The sequence below is a fragment of the Oryctolagus cuniculus genome, chromosome 1, assembly GCF_964237555.1.
Source record: "Oryctolagus cuniculus chromosome 1, mOryCun1.1, whole genome shotgun sequence".
NCBI classification, from domain to species: Eukaryota; Metazoa; Chordata; class Mammalia; order Lagomorpha; family Leporidae; genus Oryctolagus; species Oryctolagus cuniculus.
The window spans coordinates 173,651,011-173,671,450 of NC_091432.1; the positions used below are offsets into that span (position 1 = coordinate 173,651,011).

The following is a 20,440-nucleotide window of genomic DNA, read 5'->3' on the forward strand; positions in this document are numbered from 1 at the left end:
TTTTTCAGTTGATTTTTTTTACTTTCTGCACATAAGATCAAATCATCTGTAAATGAAAGCAGTTTTATTTCTTCCTTCTTAATTTATATTGTTTTTTTTTTCTTGACATCTTTCATTTCACTATGATGTGAAAAGAAAGTGGTTGGAAGTGACATCATTGCATTTTCTTATCTTATTTGGGAAAATTTGAGAGGCTGAGGACTGAACGTGCTGATTACATTTTCTGTTTTCATTAGTTCTTGCATGGAGAAAGGTTGCTTCCTTCCTGTTGTCCCACCACATTCATTCCTAAAGTGAACAACGTGACCTGACACCTGAGCATCTTGTGATATAGTAAGAATTGATAGCAGCATCAGAGTGGATGGAATACATTCTAGGTGTAGTATTTAGTATAAGTAGTTAAGAAAACTGAGTAGCCAACACTGAAAGGATATCAACACTTAAGGAGCAACAAGATGAAGAGCAACCACCAGAAAACATGTCAGAAAAGCAGTTGGGAAAAACCAGCATCATGACATATGAATTACCCTAGGAGATAGTTTCAAGAAATAAACCAAATTAAACCATGGCAGGTCATTCTGAAAGAAAAAAGGGCAAGAAAAATGAATTAAAAATGAGGAATTGGGTAATGAAGAGATCCTTAGGAACCACTCAACCAGTGACTCTGGGCGGCAAAGAAGCACAACAGATTCTGTACCAGAATGCTTCAACTGACTAGCTCTACCATCCACCAGGTGTGACTTTGGGCAAGTCTTTGGAATTCCATCATTTTCATTCTCTTTATCTTGAAAATGGGTAACATGGGAGTAATTTTGTCACACGCTTGTGCTTTTAAATGAGTTAGTATATATAAAGTAGTTATAGCAATGTGTGGCACATAACTAAATAAATAGTGGTGGGCTTGCCTGTATACCATTTAGATTTTCCTTAAAGACTTATCATAGTGTCTAGGAGAGCTGTCAAGAGACACCTTTCCACTGTAAACACCTTCAGGGTTCCCTTAATCTGTTGAGATTCACCACATCCAAAGGTGTGCTCTACCAGGGCAAGCTTATATCTAATGACTGACCAAGAGGAAATATAAAGGCCCAGCTACATCAGTGCAGCACAGAAAGTCCTTGATGGGCCTTGTTAGCGCTGAAGTTTCCCATGGGGACGGCTGAAGCTATTGATCAAATTCTGCTTCTTTCTCATGTTTTTGACAGTGGTGATTCCAAGGTCCTTCCCTCTTTAATTAACATTTTGAATTTTAAACTTTACCCTAAAATTTGCTTAAACATGAACACAAATTATGATAGAAATTGAGATTGCTTGTACAGTTTAGTTGGATGGATGGTCAGAGTGCAATTGCTGTAATTGCATTCAATTTTTTTCAAATGCTTTATAATTCATGATTGTATTATTAAAATGATATTAGTATCAACTCTGAAATTTTTTAAGGAATTTATTTTACTATTTATAATTATTGTAGCTTCCAGAAAATTTGCAAAATTAATAGAAATTACTTACCATAACAAGCTAACTTCTTGAGAGCTAATATTTATAAACAGAAATAGGGCAATGTTGTAGCACAGTAGGTAAAACTTCTACCTGTAACACCGGCATCCCATATGCACTACTCCACTTCTGATCCAGCTCCCTGTTAATGATCCAGTGCTTGGGCTCCTGGCACCCACATAGAAGACCTAAGTGAATTTCCTGGCTCCTGTCTTTGGCCTGGCTCAGCCTTAGCAGTTGTAGTAATTTGAGAAGTGAGCCAGTAGGTGGAAGATCTTTCCCTCTATGCCTCTCCCTCACTCTCTGTGAATCTGAATTTCAAATAAATAAATAAATATTAATATACAGATATAGAAATATCCCTTAAAATATAACTGTTGACTTAAAATTAGTTATTAAATAAAAACTTACAAATAAGCTAATTGATCACCTTCATTAAGAAATACCCAACATATTTTATATTCTAGCATGGTAAAAATTTTTTTTTGGTTTACGAAAATAATGGATCAAAATGTTGGGTTTAAATTGATGTTATGATCACTAAAATGAATACATCATGTTCCTAAATACATGAAATTCAAAGAACCCATAGAATAGAAACATATCAATGAATTTAAGGCTTATTAAAAAAAAGGACTGGGGGTTTTATCCAAACTTCCAACATAATTAGAAAATTACAAAAATCTATAGAGGCTAAACTTTTATTTTTGCTCCTGAATGACAAAATCTGACATATAAAATATCTCTTCCCCCAAGCCCTTTTCAAGGACCTTATTTTCTTTTTAATTTTTTAACTTCTAACTGCATTTTGTAAATGCTTGAGTCTAAATGCCTGTGAGAACTTCATAGGGGTAAGTTATGTGTGAAGAGAAAAGAGCACCAGAAGGTGAATGGGGGGATTTAGTAGCTATCTTCTCACCAGAAGGAGAACTGAGGACAAAACTGTAAACCGGTTACAGAGCACAAGTGATTTAAATTAACCATAAGGAAGATTTCCCTGATGGGCAATGGTTGTTAAACAGAAACGAGTTTTAAAAAAGAAGGCTGTATAACAAAGCAGAATGGGCTATCTTTAAACATGATCCACAATATATTACAAAATGCAGGTTGAACAATAGTTCTGTGTAAAGAAAAATATGTGTGTGTATGTGATTGTTCGTGTATATGCTTGCATGTTGAGGAATGCATAATAAACACCTTTTAATCTTATTAAATCCAAACTGTGACCTGGGATATTTAAGCTATGTTCCTTGAAAAAAATCTTCAGCAATAAAATAAACATTAAGGTCACGTACTTAATATTGCTCAATCTCAAAAATATTATTGTTACATCTTATCTAAAATATTACTTCAAGTATATACAGTGTGTTTTACTTTGAATGGATGGAGCTTATTTTCAATAGCTGTTATGTAATTGAAAGCAATGTATTTTTAAAGATTTATTTATTTATTCAAAGAGTTACAGAGAGGCCGGCGCCGCGGCTCAATAGGCTAATCCTCCACCTAGTGGCGCCGGCACACCGGGTTCTAGTCCCGGTCGGGGCGCCGAATTCTGTCCCGGTTGCCCCTCTTCCAGGCCAGCTCTCTGCTGTGGCCCGGGAAGGCAGTGGAGGATGGCCCAAGTGCTTGGGCCCTGCACCCCATGGGAGACCAGGAGAAGCACCTGGCTTCTGGCTTCGGATTAGTGCGGTGCGCTGGCCGCAGCACGCCAGCCGTGGTGGCCATTGGAAGGTGAACCAACAGCAAAAGGAAGACCTTTCTTTCTGTCTCTCTCTCTCACTATCCACTCTGCCTGTAAAACAAAAACAAAAACAAACAAACAAACAAACAAAAAAAGAGTTACAGAGAGAGAGAGGTCTTCCATCTGATGATTCACTCACCAATTGGCATCAATGGCCAGAGCTGTGGCGATCCAAAGCCAGGAGACAGGAGCTTCTTCCAGGTCTCCCAGATGGGTGCAGGAGTCCAAGGACTTGGGCCATCTTCTACTGCTTTCCCAGGCTATAGCAGAGAGCTGGATCGGAAGTGGAGCAGCCGGGACTTGAACTGGTGCCAATATGGGATGTGGGCACTTCAGGCCAGGATGTTAACCTGCTGCACCACATGGCCAGCCCCAGCAATGTCTTTCTAAATAATGTTTATTAACTTAAAAATATTACTAGCCAGAGATTTATTCCACTCTCCCTGTTTATAACAATTATAGCTGTAGATTTGATTCTCTTTTGCTAAAGTCAGACATGAGCTAGAAAGTGAGCCAAATGTTAACATACAAAACATCAAGTTACCTGGATCAAGGTTTCCGTTAGTCGAGCTCTTCAGGTTCCACTGAGATATGATTGGAAATGGTATCTCGACAAAGTTCATGGCATATCTGTAGTGCTGGATGGAGAACAATTTGAGAAGGGTATACTGTACCATACTGTTCTCAGAATCACTATCTATGGCCTACTGTCCTCAAATCATATATCTCTGTACAAGTGTTTGTTTTATGAAATGTTCATGTGGGTGGACCCAAGCAAACACAGATAAACTCTTGCCATGTACTTTATCACATCATTATTGATTTACTAAGATGTAATTATGAATAAGCATTTTAAAATTCATTATAATATAGAATTCTTGGGGAAAATTGGATTTAAAAAGAAGATACAGATTGTTTAATACCAATGCCATAGAATTGATCTGGGAAAATGGAGTTCATTCTTTCTTAATTCTCCTAGGAGGAATCAGGAGCTAACATTATAGGAAAACAGGGTACACACAGAAGCCTTTATCCTTACTCACAAACTTCTAACTCAGCTAAAATATATTACAAATAAAGAAATATTAGGAATAGATGTTATTTACTGACATTATAAAATACATTAAACAAAAAGTTTTTGGTTAAAAATACATGAATGAAAACCTTAAATTTCTTCAGAGCTAGAAAGGGTTATTAAAACAAAGAGAAGTAAAACTCACATCTCTTTATTTTTAAAAGCATAGGAACTTGATTATTGATTATCAAAAGATTGTAAAACTGTAACTAATAAATTATTTATACATAAAGGTGGATATAGGAAACAGTTTTAATCATGAATTAATTTAATAAGATTCACTTGATGAGATCAATATCACTCATTTCTTGTTTTGCCATCATCCCCATATCACAAGTCCAACAAATTCACTGAAACTATACCAGCAGATTTCCAGGCTAGCTATGATTTGGTTTACATAGTTTGCAGTTTGCAGGTGGCTGCACCAAGGTGGTGAAGAAGGCTCCCTAGGAAGCACAGGGCACGCGTCCCTGGGGGGCAGAGGAGTCTGTAAGTGGTTCAGCGTGTGCATGTGGCTGGGCTTCCTGTCCATGACCGTCTGTGCAGGGATCGTACTCAAACCCCCAATGGATGTCTTTGTGCACCAGAGTACGCTGCACACAGAAGGCTTCTGGAACCTGAAGGAGGGTGAAGCAGTGGAGTTCACCTTCAAGAAATCTGCCAAGGGCCTGGAATTCATCAGCGTCAGTGTCACTAGGCCGGGTGCAGTGTTCTGTATCAGGAGTGAGAGACGGCCAAAAGGGGAAGAACATGCAGAAGCACAGCCCTAAAGGAGACAGGTGCTACAGGTGGAGGTCTAGACCATCATGCCGAGGAGTGCAGGCTGCCACTCCAGTCCAAGAAGTGCCACTTCTGCCAGAGCATTAGCCATACGCTGGTCTTATTCCCCGCAAGACCCAACAGGGCCCCATCCCCCAGGGAAAACCAGCCTGCTTCTGGAAAGATGAACAAGAGATCCACAGCCCTGACCTGCTCCCTGAAGCCCAGAATTGAGCCCCAGTGGGTGAGAGCTGTTCTTTTGCTATCAGAAAGTTTCAAGCAGCAGGCATCAACCACAGAGTGGAGAAAATGGGGACAGGGTGGGTTGCAGTAGCTGGAAATGCCATGTATCCCAGGCTGGGGTTCAGAGCATCACCCCTTTTTCCCTCTTGCTGGGAGGAAGGAGTGAGACAAACGATTTCCAACCATGCTGCATCCAAATGCCAATAAGGCGTTTGGGGGGATATCACCCTGTAGCCTGCATGCTTTATCTGAGGCCCCACGTGCAAAATCTCCAGCTTTAGAAAGTAGCCTGGATGGGGAAGTTTTCATTTCAAGGACGGATATGGAATGATATTTCCCTAGCCAGTGTGAGAAGGTTGGCTGTGGGACCAGATTCTTGGATCCAACCCAGAAACCACATCTTTCTGTGGGAGGGACTCTCTAAGGAGTAAGATAGGGTTTTCCACATCTTGTTTCCCCATTACTCAATCCTGGGACAGAGTGCTGGGTACTGTCCCAAGCAATGGGTTGCCGTGATGAGAAAAAATGATGGTTAGGGGAGCAGCTCCTAAGCTCACTAGACCCTGTTCTGGGCCAATGTGACTTATTTACTTGCTCCCTTGGATAACTACACCTTTGGTTCTACTTTCTCCAGGATGCCAACTGCACTAACTGTGTGCAAATGAGATATCTTGTGCATTTTGAATTGTTTTTCTAAATAAATAAATATTCTTTTTTGCATTTTGGTTTATTTTAATATAAGGCCCTCATTCCTGCACTGCGTTCCCAGGTACATGAGTAATCTCCGGGATAAGTCTGCAGCAGCTCCAGGTCTGCACAGCAGGAATACTTTTTGTTGTTTTCATCACCATGGAGAGCAGCTATTTGGAGCGCACAGCCTATTGTACTACCTCATTTTGCCAATTAGAGCTGGCTTTTTACCATAGTGTCCTCTTGAAAATATTTCATAGGAGACAAAGTGTTAATTGGGTTGCCCCATGACTTGATCTCCTCCTCCTCAAAGATTGAAAATTAAACAGGAAGGTGGTGCAGAGAAGTTAAGAGAGCTGAGCCTGGTGAGGAATGCATGGTTAGGCTTGCCTGATCTAGGGCATGGGTCTTTTGCTTCACATAACAGATCCATCCTCAGCAGATTAAGCTAGACCCACTACCACTAGGCACAACAGGGTGTGTGTGTGTGCATGCACAAATGTGCGTGAAAAATGTGAGCTGATAAGGACAAGTTTGAAGGCCAACATATATGTACCCATTCTGTGCTGTCCAAAGATAGAAATATGAAGCAAAGTCTAAAATTCCTTAACCTTTCTAAATTCTTGACTTCCAGAGAGTCCCATAAGCGAGGGCCTCTGTGGTATCTGGGGCCAATGTCCTGCCCTGTGACAGTATTGATTACTAGAGTTGTGGTAACTAAAGGACAAAATGGGGGTTTCATTTGCATGCTGATAGGGGATAGGCAAAGGGAAACACAAAAGAAAAATGGCTTAAGATCCCCACTTGAAGAAGAAGGCTCCCCCAAAATATGTTTCAGATCCTTTTGCCTGGTGCTAAACTTTCTATGAAAGATCACCACAAACCTAACTCACTGTTTTAATGGGATAAATGCAATAGAACCCACTGGGTGATGTATGCCTGGTCTTGGGTCCCTGTCTCCCTCAAATGTTGCCCCCCTTTAGTAATTGTATTTGGGCTTTGTAGGACTTCACTGAGTCTCTGAGTTGATGATCACTGGAGGTCTAGTTTGTGTGAATATGAGGCATTGGCCTTTCTCCATGTTCTTTTGTGCTGTTATTGTTTATAAACTTCTTTTTTTATTGAGTGAAAAATAGTCAAAGCATCTTTGATAGAAGATTCTGCACCAGGCAAAAGGATCTGAATCATAAGTTTGGCGGAGCCTTCTTGAAGTGGGGCTCTTAAACCATCTATTCTTTGTGTTTTCATTCCCCTATCCTATTTTGGATCTCCTATCTTTAAAATTTGACTCCTAACCTATCGTCTTCTCCATTCCTCCATCAATAAAAAGGAAATCTGCACATGTAAATGTTTAACTCTTGGGGTATTTCCACAAATCTAAAGGATTTATGCAAAAATCCTGAAGAAAATAGGAAACTGCCATCCCTTGTTCCCAACCTCCAGAGTCAAGACCACATCTTGATGTGATTCATGCCAAAGACTTAAGACACTGATATATTTGGATGGATCAAAACTAAACCTATGGAATTCGTATCCTAAAGAAGAAATGCTACTGGCGAACCTTCTGTGTATGAAGTGGGGTTTGCGGGCCAAGAAGGAGACTATCAATGTACATGCAAGTCACTCAGAAACTTTTATGCAGGTGCAAGAAAGGTCAGAGTGGCCACAAGATTGTTTGATAGGAGATGGATGAATTTAACTCCATGTTTACTGCTGTGTGTGAAATCTTGAATTTATGGAGGGAGGGAGAGAAGGAGAACTTGTGTCTGCTCTTTCCCTGACCTCTTCCCCTCACTCCTGGACCGCAGGAGACTGAGCCCCTTGGCCTTTGATGACTCTGTCACTGGGGTGTATTTATTTGAAGGTTGATTTTTGCTGTACTGGGTACTTCATTACCATTTCCTAATTGCTTTGTAACACATATGCTGATCTACTCATCCCTTCTCCATTCCCTTGGAAAATATAATGAATAAATCAAGACTTATTGGTACTAGACAAAAAAAAAAAAAAAGAAGAAGAAGAAGAAGGGGCAATGCTGATGAAGAGATTACTCCACTTATCAGTTGTGAGATCATGCTAATTTTTGTAACTTTTCTGACCCTCATCTGGCTCATCAGAAAAAGGAAAAAATCAACAGAATATTAATAGCTAATCATAAGATTAGAACACATTTATATGGAGTAGCTAGTATTGTGACAGGGATCTATTAGGTACTTATCAAGTGGGTTCTCTTCATCAGCTCCAACCTCTGAAATGTTAGTCTCCATCTCTATAAGGAAGATGATATTTTCCTGTAACAGATGATTCCTCTGTCTCTCATGACAACCCACTCCTTCACATGAGCACAAGAACAAGGAGTTAGCTCTCCTGCTGGAAACAGATTAACATGTACCTTTATGTGCTCTTAAAAAAGAAATGGGTCATTTTAAAATAGCTATTTTAAAGTCAGATCATATATTACATGGTTTTTACAGCTTGAACTAAAAATCCAGGCATAAAGAGTGCCTCAAGAAACCCTAATGCTATTCTTTTGCCACACAAGCACAGTGAAGAACACTTCCTAGCATAGAATAGATATAAATATGTTTTTACAGGTGGATAGATTGTTAGTTTCCAAGTCGGCTTGTTATGGTGAATGATATTTTAAGTGTGAAGATCAGCTGCAAAGTTGTTCATGTAACCAGTTTCTTTTTCTTGACTATACCTTTCTTGAGACACAGTCAATGAACCAATAAATGAAAATGTGAAAGTATGTGTTTGCACATGTACACTTTTTGAAGCTCTCCTCCTATAGCCTGTTCTCCAGTTGCTTTCTCTCCTGAAATGTTAAATATCACAAAGATGGAAAAATGCTTTGTCATAAACATTTTTTGCTTGACTCCAAAATTAGGCTTTGAAGGAGAAAAGAACATTTTTCAAATGATTTCAGAAAAGTAAGATTCCTATGTTGAAGCTTTAATATTTTTTCAAAGCTACGCCTAAGGAGGTGCTCAGAGAATTAGCAGCTGGACAGGATGGTTGAAATTGTCTCCTTGTGGACCACGACGTTAATTTTAGGCAAATTTAACTGTGTGATTGAGTGGCGATTAAGCAAGATAGAGGCTGCTAGTCGTGGGTTAAGATAATTTGTAAGGCTTAATTAATTGCTACAACAACTGATAGCCCTGTCAAATTCACAAGTAAGTTCATTGATCTTAAAATTCAGCCAAGCTCAAGAGAAAGACTGACAAAATAATTCGTAGATTGTGACAGAAAGACAGCTAGAGTTAAGTAACATGTGTGAAGGTAAAGCAGAGGATATACCCCCAGGAGAGATAAAACTGGTATGATATTTTCAAAGAAATATTACGCCTACATGCCTCCAGAGACAAGACCCCAGGAACCAAATATCTGTCCTTCTCATGTTTTGTACATGAAGGGATTTTCTGTACTTTTAACAACCTCCTACTTCTCAGTGTATACTGAGCACATGATAAATAGATCAGAATCTGAGCCAAGCACATTTAATCTCAAGTTTTGAAAGCAGAAATGTCCACACATCCGGCCTGAGTATAAGCAACTAAGTGCCTTCTTCTATCTGAACTGCCAAGCCTCAGGATCACATGCAATGAAACAGGCCTGCCACACTCCTATTTTTATGTGAAGGCCAAATGAGGTTGTTTTACCCTGGAGAGTGGAGATCCTGAAGCAATGCTTACTCATGTTTCACTGATAGAATGAGAAGCAAAGGGAAACAGTGGACAATTTCACCACTTCTTCCAAGATGGGTACATGAGAAAACTCAGTTCTTGAACTACATAACTGAACTGTGGTATAGCGGTTCTAATCATTTCATCTATTTCTGGCACCTACAGTAATGCTGATGCCCACTCTGTCAGGGAATGCACTACATCATCCACAGAGAGGACAAAATATCACAAAAGCCATGTCACATTTTACATTCCATGAAATTTTGGAAATGACCATTGAGTGTGTAAATATCAATAAACTTGACCATAGTAACATAAAAAGAGAAGTAGACTGTTAATTTTTGGTGAAGCAGTTCTGGAAGCATGAACCTGGGTAAAACTCTGTGTATCAAGCACATCGCGAGTGCTAACCAGGTCATCTCAATCACATTTGTCTCCTGCTTCTTGGCTCTCTGGTCACTTCCTACATCCCAGCTCACAAACACAGTGATCTATCCTGAGAAAGGTCACATGTTTGTCCTTTCAGAAGGTGGACATGCAAGATTTGGGAACTGGTCAGACTTGGCACCAGTTAATTGATACTTGAACTTACTTTTCTCCTTCCCTGCCTCTCTCCGTTTTGCCCTTATTCCTGCGATGTGGAATTGTACTCCATTGTAAACTAGTAGTCTGTAAGCCTTTGCAAAAGTCTAACACCAGGTCCTGCACTAGGTCAAATCAGATCCACGCAAAATTGTGTCACACATCCTAAGGTTCTGTGTTATCAAACCAAAACTGTTGCTGTTGACTTTTGTAAACCTGACCTTCTGAGAAACCAAGAAGGATGTTAGCCATGTCCCCCAAAAGACAGTTTTTAGAAGAATAAGCAAACACAATGGATTATTTACAGCAAACAAGCAAAACTGGCTCAGACCATTTGAATTGGCATGATAAGGAAGTCTCTTCTGCTTTATCCCATACAGAGAATGTAACCTGATATTGGACTAACATTGGCATTGCTTAAGGACCTCACATAAACTGATTGTTCTATTATTCCCCATAGGGCACCTTTCTATTTCATAGATGGGATAATGACCAGATTGTGAACCACTAACAAAATCCAGTTAGTTCTCTAAAACATGATTTGTTGAAACTTTGTTCTTGGACATCAATAACTCATAGAAAAATATAATTCCTTTTAGGGGGAATAAAACAAAAATTATTATGTAACAATGGAATAATGAAGAGCCAATAATATGTAAAAACTAAAAATATTGAGATATCATTTTGTAGAAATTAACAGCTCCATGTCATCAAAACTGTATAGAATTACCCATAAGATCTGAATTCTTAGTATGTTTAACTACAGGCAAAGTATTTGGAGGATACAGTTGCTTATAGTATTAATTTCAGAATTAAGGATATAAAACATGGTAATTGTTGAGGTTTGTCAGAACCAGGGCACTTTAATTTGTCTACTTTTATGTACTAATGGTTTTTTTTGTTTTGGAATAAGAATCCGTAGTTCTAGTGAGTATGTTCATCACATCCATAACTATGGTGATTAACAACCTCAATAGCTGCAGAATAAACTATAGTTTAAAACCTACAGGCTTTATATTTTTCATATGCCTGCTTCAAAATCATCTTCTCAGAGGATTCTTTCAACTGGTATGAAGCCAGAGATTCATTTAAACTGGCAGCACACTACTTTTCTTCATGAATAGCTTTCCAGTGGAGTGTTTTGAAATCTCTAAGGGAAAGTCAAAATCTGGGTGAAATGAATGAACTGAAGCCTTCTGAATTTTTATATAAATATGTATAATTTCCATGAAAACTAATTTTAAAAAGACACGACCAACAAACTAAGGAAAATAACAGACATTTGCCAACACTGCATTAAATGTTATTTTCTGGTCCTTGGCAATGCTTTGAAGATATAGTTAAGCTCTTTGGAGAGTGACATGTTAGGATTACAAGCTTGCAAAACTACATTTAACAGTGAAATTTATCATATATGGCTCCATTTTTGTTTTATTTCTAATAAATTACTGAGATGAACATTTGTGCATAGGTCTTTAAATAGAAATAGGATATATAGTATACTATATGTCATATTAATGTTTTACTTTTAAAATATCTGCTTAACAAATTGATTAATTTAATTAAAAGATATTTATTAGGAAATTTAGAAATATTAGAGTTGCTCTGCCATGAAAATTACAAGGATGATTTAACTATAGTTTCCATCCTGAACAGCTCTTCATCTAGTATATAGAGTCAAAAGTCAATTAAAAATGTTGTTTCATTATAATCTATGATATGATACATTCAGGTATGGAGGACAATAGGATCAAGACTCAAAAGAAGTCAACTCACAATTTTATATTATGTAAGGGAAAGCATTGGGAATCAAGAAAGATATCTCTGAACAGATAAAAATTCAGTCTTTAAGTATGAGAGGTGCTATTTGGGCACATACTGGGACTTAGATTTGTGAAGAGAGTATATTCCAAATGGCATTAACGGTCAGATTGGTGTTAAATGGTATCATATAAGTAGAGAAACTGCAAGTAATTATTCATAACTGAAGAAAATGTTGAGGGGTCAAGTGGTACAAAATATGAGGTAGGAAGACTTTTAAATAATGCTCAGCTAATTGAATGCTATTCTGAAATCTTTGGGAAGCACTGTAATCTTTTATAAATGAGAGAACTTGTGATTAGGTTTGTATTTGACACAGTGTCTCTGTCACTATCAGTAGGAAGTCTGAAACAAGGCCCAGATGAAGAAAGAACTAACTCAGCATCTATTGCTCTATTACAAGTGAAAAACAGTATCAGAATAACAGTAGTGTGAGTGGAAATAGAGAATGAAAAGTGATCAATGGCATAGGTATTAAAATGGAAAGTTGGTGAAAGAAGAAAGGAAGTAATTGATATCATATTATTTACTATGAACAAGTTCCTTGCTGAGGCAATCTCTTGTTGGGCACTGGTGCTCCTCAACTAGCAATGGTATATTGGATTGAGGAGGTTGCTTGGGATTAAGGAGTAATCACGAATTCATTTTCAAAAAATCAGAATGTGAGATATATATTAAGAAATACAAATGTAAATGTCTACAGATGCAAATAAATGCATGATTCAGAATGCTAAGATAGGGATTTGGACATGAACTGACTTTAAGTGATAATTGGATATTTAAATTTTACTTTTTAAAAATTTTTAATGTTTTAACAAACTTTCTAGGTGGAGTTTTATAATCTAAAACATGACAGAGAACAGAGCACTTCATGAAATTTGAATTTGAAAGTTGAACATTGGAAGGCTAGCCAGTGAAGAAGAGGGAGAAGGAACAAGTGTAGTGGTTATAAAAATCCATGGCCGTTTCCCATTGCCTTCCTAGTTGCATTAGCAGTAAGAAGGATAGGAAGCAGAGCTGCTGGGAGTAGAACTGGCACTCCAGAATTGGCACACTGGCATCCTAAGTGGTGACCTAACATGCTGTACCTAACACTGACCCCTCATCTATAGTTTTGTGAGAAGACATATTTTGCATTTATATAGTTTTATATATATATTTATTTCTATAATCTATTGTGAGTTATATATTATTGTGCAAGTCTTAAGATTATAGTAAGTTTTGGCATCAAGGCCTGATAATTAAATTTTATTTTTTGATGTTTATTGTGTTTTAGCTTTAAAATTTAAGTTTTCCACATTCACATTTATAGACATTATATATATACACACATACACTATTTTCTTGAAAACAGATATTAATATCACAAAGTGAAGATTCATGATAATTATATAATGGGGAAAGAAGACCATATTGTCATGCATATAGTATGATTCAGTGATGCAATATTTATAGCAACATACACATCATTTTTATACTCTCTAAACATTAGCCTCCACAAATAACAGAAAACGTTTGATGTTTGTCTTTCTGTGTATGACTTATTTAATTTGGCATAATGATCCTTAGTTTCATCCATTTTATTGCAAATGTAAGGTTTTCATCATTTTTTATGGCTGAGTAATATTCCATCATGTATGTATGCCACATTCTCTTTATCCAATCATTGGTTGATAGAAATCTAGATTGATTCTCAACAATAAAACAAGCACTTCAGTTAAGAAGTGGGCAAAAGGATAGAAACACATTTTTCAAAGGATGAAATACCAGTGACCAACAGACACACGAAAAAATGCACAGGATCACTAGCCTTCTGGGAAATGCAAATAAAAGCCTCAATGAGCTATCAGCTCACTCCATTTAGAATGGCTATTCTCTAAAAATAAAAAAATATAGCAAATACAGAAGAGGTTGTGAAGAAAAGGCTACCTTAGTACATTGTTGTTAGGAATGCTAATTGATACAACCATTATTGAAAACAATATGGAGATTCCTCAGAAAACTAAAAGTAGATCTACAATAAGAACCAGTTATATCACTCCTAGGAAAATAATTAAAGGAAATGAAATAAACATATGAAAGAGCTACTGCACTCTCCCATGTTTATAGCAATTCAACTCACAATACCAATTTTAATTTATTCTTGACTCTGTCTTTCCATGTACATTTTATTATTGAATGTATTATAGTTTAATATTAAGTAAAAAAATCATAGTCATAATTAATGGAATTTTGTTGAATTTATCACTTTGGGAAGAAATGTGTTTTTTTTTTTTTTTTTTTTTTGACAGGCAGAGTGGACAGTGAGAGAGAGACAGAGAGAAATGTCTTCCTTTTGCCGTTGGTTCACCCTCCAATGGCCGCCGCGGCCAGCGCGCCGCGCTGATCCTATGGCAGGAGCCAGGAGCCAGGTGCTTTTCCTGGTCTCCCATGGGGGGCAGGGCCCAAGCACCTGGGCCATCCTCCACTGCACTCCCTGGCCACAGCAGAGGGCTGGCCTGGAAGAGGGGCAACCGGGACAGAATCCAGCGCCCCTACCGGGACTAGAACCCGGTGTGCCGGCACCGCTAGGCGGAGGATTAGCCTAGTGAGCCGCGGCGCCGGCCTAGAAATGTGGTCTTAATAACAGTGATTCTTTCATTTCATTAGTATACTAATAAGCAGTGATTCCTGAATTTTGAGTTGATAGGCATTAATCTAGTTAAACTCATTATTAGTATAGTATTTTTGTAGATTCCTTGAGTTTTTATTTATAGACAATCATGATAAGGAAAGTAGAGACAGTTTTGTTTCCTCCTTTTCTTTCTATATAGCATTATTTTCTTTTCCTTGCTCTACTGCCCTGGATCTTCAGGAGTAAATAGTACCCCTGACATTGGCATCATAGTCATTATTTTGATTTTTTAAATGAAGAAACACTTGGTTTTTCACCATTCAATATGACAATAACTTTAAATTTTTGGCAGATGCCCTTTTGCAGATTGAGGAAGTTATTTTCTATTTCTAGTTTCTTGAGAGTTTCTATCATGATGGGTGTTGAATTTGACCAAATATGTTTTTCTTCCTCTATTTGAATACTCATATGATTTTTATTTATACTTTAATGGTAAATTAATGTGATTGATTTTTTTTGATAGGCAGAGTTAGTGAGAGAGAGAGACAGAGAGAAAGGTCCTCCTTTTCCATTGGTTCACCCCTCAAATGGCCGCTGAGGCCGGCACGCTGCTCTGATCCAAAGCCAGGAGCCAGGTGCTTCCTCCTGGTCCCCCATGCGGGTACAGGGCCCAAGGACTTGGGCCATCCTCCACTGCCTTCCCGGGCCACAGCAGAAAGCTGGACTGGAAGAGGAGCAACCGGGACAGAATCCTGCACCCCAACTGGAGTGCCGGCGCTGCAGGCGGAGGATTAGCCAAGTGAGCCGAGGCGCCAGCCAATGTGATTGATTTGTAAATACAGACATAATCTTGCCTTCCCATAATAAAGCCATTTTGCCATTTAATATTATAATATGTGCATATATAAGCAATATTATTATGTATAATTTCTTTTTGTATATTGTTCAATCTTTGCAGAATCAACACTAAAGACTTCATGCCTATAATTTTCTTCGTGAGCCCATTTTAAACTATAAATTCAATTTTTCTATTAGGTTTAAAAATATCCAGGTTATAGTGCCTGAGTATCAGGCTACAGTGGGTTAAATTGCATCTTTAGATGCTGGCCTTCCATGCAGAGTACATGGCTCATGTCCTGGCACTGCTACTTCCTGCCTTGCTTCCTGGTTTAGACCTAGGAAGCAGCAGCAGATGGCTAAAGTGCTGTAGTCCTTGCTACCCAGTGGAGATGGAGTTTCTGGCTCTTCGCTTCAGCCAGGCCCAGCTCTGGCTCTTGTTGCTAATTAGGGAGTGAAGTAGTGGGTGAATAATCTTTCTACATTTCGTGTAAATACAAAATTCTGTTAAAAATACAAATAAAAATATTCAGGTCACGTTTTCCATTGTCAGTGAGATTCATTATATTGTACCTTTCATGAATTTATCATTTACTCTAATTTGCCAAATTGATTAGCCTAAATTTTTATTACTTATCTATTGTTGTATAAAACACATTTTCTGGATATACAATGCTTAAAACATGAAACATTTATTTTCTCAAATCTCTCTGGATCTGAAATTCTGGTTTGGGTTAGCTGGATGGTTTTGGCTCAGTGTCTCTCATGTGGTTGTACTCATCAGAAGGTTGATGTGTTGGAGTATCCAATTTCAAGATGGATCACTCTCAAAGTTATTGGAAGAAGATAGTTCCTTGATGAATGTTGGCAGGTCTTACTTTCCCGCCACATGAGTCTCTTCATAAGCTGCTTAAGGGCTTAAATGTCCTTACCACATGAACACTTTCCCCAGAGCAAGGAATCCAAGACAGTATGAGAGAGGAGGAAGCCACAATCTTTCATCATCTAACATCTAAACTCCCACATAGTCTTTGCTACAATATACAATTTACTAGAAACAAATCATTAAGTCACGCCCCAGTTAAGGAGAGAAATGAACCCTCTTCCTGTAAATGCACATTACAAGAGTACTGTAGATATATTTGAAAACCTTTGAAAAGTTATCTAGATATTTTCATTATTATTTTTCTGATTTATAGAAATATTATCCCTGAAATCTTGATATTTGTAAATCTGTCATCTCCTTTTTTGTGTCATTAATTAGACTAGAAATGGATTAAATGTATTGATTTTCACAGATTGTTTTTTTTTTCTTGATTTTATACATTGTTTTTATTTTCTATGTTGTTTCTTGTGCTTTTACCTTTATTTTCTTTCTCCTTCATACTTTAGCTTTGTTTTCCTCCTTGTTTCTTTCATTTATCATTTGTTGGAAAATTAAGGAATTAGTTTGAGATTTTTCTGCTTTTCTGATAGACTTTGCAGATATCTTTCTAAGCCCTATTGCATTTACATTCCACAAGTTTTGACATGTGTATTTAATTTCATCTAGCAAAAGACTTCCTAATTTGTTTTCTTCTTTGACCATGTGTTGCTTAGAAATGCATTTTGTTTCCTTCTATCTTAAAATTTTGAAAATATCTTGGGGGTGGCGTAGTGCCATAGCTGGTAAAACTGCTGCCAGTAGTGCCAGCATCACCTATGGGTACCAGTTTGAGACCTGGTTGCTCCACTTTCGATCTAGCTCTTTGCTATGGCCTGGCAAAGCAGTAGAAGATGGCCCAAGAGCTTCGGTCCCTGTACCTGTGTGAAAGACCCAGAAGAAGCTCCAAGCTCCTGGCTTCTGATAGACCCAATTCCAGACGCTGTGTCCATTTGGGGAATTAATCAGTGGATGGAAGACCTTGCTCTCTCTTTCTCTGCCCCTGCCTCTCTGTATCTCTGCCTTTCAAATAAATAAATAAATCGTTAAGAAAGCATAAAAATTTACTAAAAAAAAAAAAAGAAAAAGAAAATATCTCATTATTCATTTTTAATTTCATTATCTGGCAGTCAGAAAGTATACATTTACTGAGAATCATTTTACCACTGGGAATGTAGTGCATCCTGGTAAAAGTTCTGCTGGCCTTGTGAGGAATAATAATTCTATGTTGAGTGGCATATTTCAAAATATTTTACAAGTTAAATTAGTTGACAAGATGTTCAAGACTTCTATGCTGTTACTGATTTTGTGTCAACATTTTCAACCATTTGTTAAGAATGGGGTGTTGATATCTCCAGCTCTATGGTCATTGTTCGTTTTCTGTTTCTTTTTGCAGTTCCATCAGTTTTTTTCTTTTTGCATCTATAAGTACTGTTACTGAGTTCACAAAAATTCAGGAGCCTTATGCCCTTTTGATGATCTTATAAAATTACAGTCTTTATCCGTGTTAGGTTTTTTTGCTCTGAAATCTAGTTCATCTGGTATTAATATCATTACTTCAGTTGCCTTTTGATTACCTTGGCATAGTATGCATCTTTCTGTACTTTGTTTCAGACCTATAATGTGAATTGAATTTCTTGCATTCAGTATATAGCCAAGCATATAGTTTTTTCTAATCGGACAATCTTGAGCTTTTCATGGATGTATTTACTATTTAACTTGAATGTGACTATTAAGATGGTTGGATTAAAGTCTACCATTTCACTTTTTTTCTATTATCCTAATATCTCTGTGTTCATTTTCTACTATTATTATCCACCTTCATAAACAAATTATTATTTTCATCATTATATTTTGTAAATTTCTTTGGTTATTGGTATATCCATTTTTTCATTATATAATATATTTTAATCTGATCATGATCTATCTTTAAGTAATATTATATTTGATAATGGTGAGTTACAGACTTATTTAAGCATCTTTCCATTTTGACTCTGCTGACTTCTTTGTGTTGCTATCATACAATTTACTTCCAATTTTTTTTTCTAAATATCATAAAACATTTTTAAAATTGCTTAGTAGTATTATGTTAAATATTTGTATACACATTTAAAATAAATTTATAATTTATTTGAAATTCAGACACACATACACAGAGGAAGAGGGAGAGAGAGAGGGAGAGAGAGGGAGAGAGGGAGAGAGAGAAAAGAGCAAGAGAATCTTCTAGTTAGTTAATTCCCTGAATTTCCATAACATCAGGGCCTGGGCCAGGCTGAAGCCAGGAGCTCAGTGCCCAATCTAGGCCTCACATGTAGATTGACAGAAACACATGTGGTTGAGCCATCACCTTCTGCTTCCCATGGTGCTCATTAGTAGACAGTGGGAATCAGAAGCAGATCCAATACTTGAACCCAGGCACTATGATATGGAATGCAGTTATCAGAAGGGCTTTTTTAATCACTGGACATAGCACTAAACTGTATTATATTTTGTTTCTTTAAGATTTATTTATTTATTTGAAAAGGAAAATGAAAGAGAGAGGGAGAGATCTGGCATCTGCTAGTTCATTCCACAAATGTTTGCAACAACCAGTGTTAGACCAAGCTAAATCAGGAGCAAGGAGCTCTATTTAGGTCTCTGATGTCTATGCCTTTACCTGAGTATTTGGGCCATGATCAGCTGCCTTCTTAGATGGATTAACTGGGAGCTGGATCAGAAGCAGAGTACCCAGGACTCTGATATGGGATATGGGTGTCCCAAGAGGCAACTTAACTCACTGTGCCACAATGCTTTATTTTGTTTTATATTTTAAAGTGACTAAAAGGTCCATGAGAGTCTCACAGGCATGGAAAGCCATGACATGGTGGCAAAAAACAGTCTAAATGAAAGATCCTGATGAACAAGACCCCAGCAGAAGGATCAGGCCATCAAGGAGAGAGGCGCCTTTCTCTGAAGGGAGAAAGGAACCTCCACTGTGATACGGCCTTGACTAAACAAATTCAGAGTTGGTGAACTCAAAGGGCTTCCATAGCCTAGACAGCTCATAGCAAGAGTCTCGGGTGATTGCTGACATCATAAATAAGAGTGCCAATTGTTAAATCAACAACGGGAGTCACTGGGTTCATGCTCCCCACGTAGGATCTCTGTCCTTAATGTGTTTAACTATGAAACTCAAAAACAACACTACTAGTTGAACAATACCCTATACCTGGTTCGGTTCTGTGAGTGCAGCCTGTTGAAATCCCTGCTTAGTATATTCTAAGTTGATCTTCAGTATATGAAGGTAATTGAAAATGAAACCTGATGAAGGGCGGGATGGGAGAGGGAGTGGGTGAGGGGAGGGCCACGGGAGGGAGGGAGGTTGGGGGGGGAAGCCACAACAATACAAATGCATTTTATATTCTACTTAAAACTATTGGTTGAACTCTGTAATTAATACACAATTACTCTTAGATGTTTAATTAATGCTATAACTAGTACTCAAATAGTATTTTACACTTTGTGTTTCTGTGTGGGAGCAAATGTGGAAATCTTTACTTAATATATGCTAAATTGATCTTCTGTAAAAAAAAGTGATTTAAAAATAATCTTTTATATTTATCTATATATTCTCTTTTGCTCTTATTCCATTGTTAAGAACCACTTTTCGAGGTACCTTTCTCTGAAGGGAGGAGAGAACTTCCACTTTGACTATGACCATGTCTAAATAAGATAAGAGTCGGTGAACTCAGGGGGCTTCCATAGCCTTGGAAACTCATGACTGGAGCATAGGGAGATTACTGATGCCATAAACAGGAGTGTCAATTTGTAAAGTCAACAACAGGAGTTACTGTGCACTTACTCCTCATGTAGGATCTCTGTCCTTAATGTGCTTACATTGAGATTTGATGCTATAATGAGTACTCAAACAGTATTTTTCACTTTGTGTTTCTACGTGGGTGCAAACTGTTGAAATCTTTACTTAATGTAT

General features: G+C 37.7%; 1 pseudogene; it reads left to right on the forward strand.

Moving 5' to 3' along the window:
• Positions 1–4,879: 4,879 nt before the first annotated feature.
• The window catches only part of LOC108178081 (ret finger protein-like 4A-like protein 1), a 32,965-nt pseudogene continuing 17,404 nt past the window's right edge, over positions 4,880–20,440 (forward strand).